General features: G+C 33.6%; 1 pseudogene across 1 annotated transcript; it reads right to left on the bottom strand.

The window, feature by feature from the left end:
• Positions 1-836: 836 nt before the first annotated feature.
• Positions 837-1,869, bottom strand: LOC149263408 (uncharacterized; annotated as a pseudogene). The gene is made up of 2 exons (XR_016249670.1): positions 1,581-1,869; positions 837-1,316 (listed from the first exon to the last, which is right to left on the bottom strand). The product of XR_016249670.1 is annotated as an uncharacterized LOC149263408 (transcript).
• Positions 1,870-3,041: the final 1,172 nt, after the last annotated feature.

Here is a 3,041-nt window from a genome sequence, read left to right as displayed (position 1 = left end):
GCATATTGTATGTGGAAGTCAATGCTTAAACATTAGAGTTGCTTTGCTTTATCTTTTAAGGATAACTAGAAAAACATATGTAACTAATCCTTTTTATTTTTAACCCAGACTGTTTCAAAGATGGGTCAAGTGTAAAAAAAATGATAATTAACTTGACATAAATATATGAGAATATATTTATATATAACAGAAATTATATAATTATTATTTATATATTTAAATTGATTTTAATATTTTAATATTAATTTTAATTATTACATAAATTATATAATTAAAAAAACATTTTTAATTTTTTATTATATAATATTATGGCTTTTCCTATTAGCCATTTTTGGTAAATTTTGAAGAAATTCTTAGCCTTTCCTGACATACATATCCAAGATCCCAACTTTTCCACGTTCAAAAAACTCATGCAACATAAATATAAATAAATAAATCCATTCTCACCAGTGTGACGTGGAGCTTGGCGCAAGGTGGAGCTTGGTGCAAATAGTGTGGCTGTCTGTGGTTTTCTTTCCCATGTTTCGAGACTCAGGCTATAACATGTTTGTGTATATTGAGATTTATCTGCTATAATATGTTTGTGTATATTGAGATTTATCTATTTTAATTATAGATATTGTTGGGTAGAACTGAGTGCACGTAGTGTGGTAAAGAAGGTCTCTAATTTTCTTTCCTAAATTTAGAAACTCTTGTTATCTCAAACTCTTGTTATCTCCTTTAATGGCAGATATTATTAGTGAACTTAGCCAGTACAAAATTAATATAATAAACTACATTTAAACAAACAAAAGCAAAACATTCCAACCCTAAAGAGTAATGGCAGAAATCACATCAAAATATTCCTCTAATTCCCACTTTTTCATTAAAATAGAAAACAATAACAAAGCCCATTAGGATTCCCGCATCGGAACAATTCAACATCACACCAACACAACTGTACACTGTGAATCTCTACAATTTATTTCCTGGTATAGGCTTATTTGAAGCGGGGCATGATCACGCTAGCTAATGATAGCCGTTGGGCTTTTCTGAATTTACAATGTTGTGCTGAGCATTAGCATTAGCATTACTATGATTATTATTGTTAACCTCACATCTATCAACTGGGTACTTCTGAGCATTCTTGACGAGCTTTCTGAGGGCCTCTTGGCCAAGATCCAAGCCACAGATGTCGGCCAGACGGACTAAGTATAGCAGGACGTCCGAGAGTTCTTCTCCCAGATGCTCTTTATCAGAGTTGCTCCAGTTAGGCAGTCCCTGGCAACTTCTCCTTTCCACTGGAATATTTCAGAAAGTTCCCCAACTTCTCCCACCTGCAGTCACACACCAAAGTTCCATCAACCCAAATTCTAAATATCAACAAGGGCATCCACAGATGTAGTTAATATTTCTGGACTCTGCAAATGGGCATAAGAAAGATTTATTTAATATTTCTGCGATTGCAGGTGGTTTATATTTCTGGACTCTGCAAATGGACATAAGAGAGATTTATTTAATATTTCTGGAATTTGTAATACATAAAAATAAGTTAGCTAAACATCTATCATATAGAAACTAGTATAAATTTATATACATACAAGTGCTAGAAGAAGGTTACGAGGACTGTGAAACTGATCCCAGTCTCTAACTCTTGCAAATTCTGCAAGTCTGTACTGCAATTCTTTCAGGGACACATCCGCCTTATTTGAAGCCTGTGTGACAGAATCCTCCATCTCCATGTTCATCTCCATGGAAACTCAAGAATTTTACGTTCTTCGATCCCTACACACCCAGAGAAACCTTACCCACAAGCAGGGAAAGGAAGAGCAATAGAACGTGGAATAATGAAACATGCCAGGGTACTTTTATAGCCACCAAAATCTGGAAAGAGAACTACAGTAAGATTGATGATAAAAGATGGTGAGTTAGAAAGAGGGAACAGAGAGGATAAAACGTGCCATTTCCATTATAATAATCACGACTCCCGACATTTTCTAATGAAAACTGACCCATGTCTTGCAATTTATACTTATGGATTCTAATTTATTTTTAAACATGAATTTGTCAAATTCAAAATCCAAGGTATCTTGATTTTAAATTTTATTTTCTCTCGCCTGATTCATGTGTCTATATATTAAAATTATTAATTGAATTCATTTGCGAATTAAATGATTTATGATGCTAACAATCTCGGATTATTCTGATAATTAAATTTTAAAGTAATTTTCATGTTTATTAAGTGGCATCCACATCTAAATTTAACCTAATTCCATTTGGAATTTCCATCTAATTCGATTTACTAGTTCTTGCTTTTCATAAACATGTGACTGTGCATCCATTACGATTCCATCGAAAGTGAAAAGCATTATACACTTCATGACACAGAGGACCACGAAGTGCCAAGGTGGCAACTCTTGCAAATTGAACATATGGCAAAACCATAGAGTGGTAAGCAATATATTTAAAGCAGTATCGACATGACAACTCAATAATGCGCCAGAACACGCTAGATGGTACAGATTGGACATTACATACGTAAGTAATTCAGTGCTTAATGTTATTTATTTGTTTAAAGTTGACACACATATTCCATATTGTTGGCTTTGATTTAAAGTAGTGGTCTCTAATATCCAGGCCTGAGGTATGGTGCTCACTTTGGTTTAAGGTATGGTGCTCACTTTGGTTTAAAGTATAGTGCTCACTTTCCATGGTGGTTGTACTTTATATTGAACTTCCCCACTTATCTTTATGCTAGCCCATCAAATCTCAATTTAAAATAATTCAATCTCTTTCCATTATTTTCACGGTCACATCAATAAATTGAAATCACACATACCATTATTGCACTATATTGCGATTTGAAAAAGACAAAGGAGTCTATGAGGAGAGGTGTGATGTTAGGAATGCTTGGTTATGATGTTGTGATAGATATATCTTATTTTATAGGGAAGTGGGGAAGAGGATATGATGATGTAAAGTGCAAGGTTCCTTTGGAATGGGACAAGTACCAAAAATATCTGTATTATATGATGTATATTTTTTTCGTTTATATGATTTTC

This window comes from Pinus tabuliformis, chromosome 6 (assembly GCF_031772625.1).
Source record: "Pinus tabuliformis cultivar Carrire ecotype Pingquan chromosome 6, CPIR1, whole genome shotgun sequence".
Taxonomy (NCBI): Eukaryota; Viridiplantae; Streptophyta; class Pinopsida; order Pinales; family Pinaceae; genus Pinus; species Pinus tabuliformis.
This window is presented reverse-complemented; position numbering and strand designations above follow the sequence as displayed.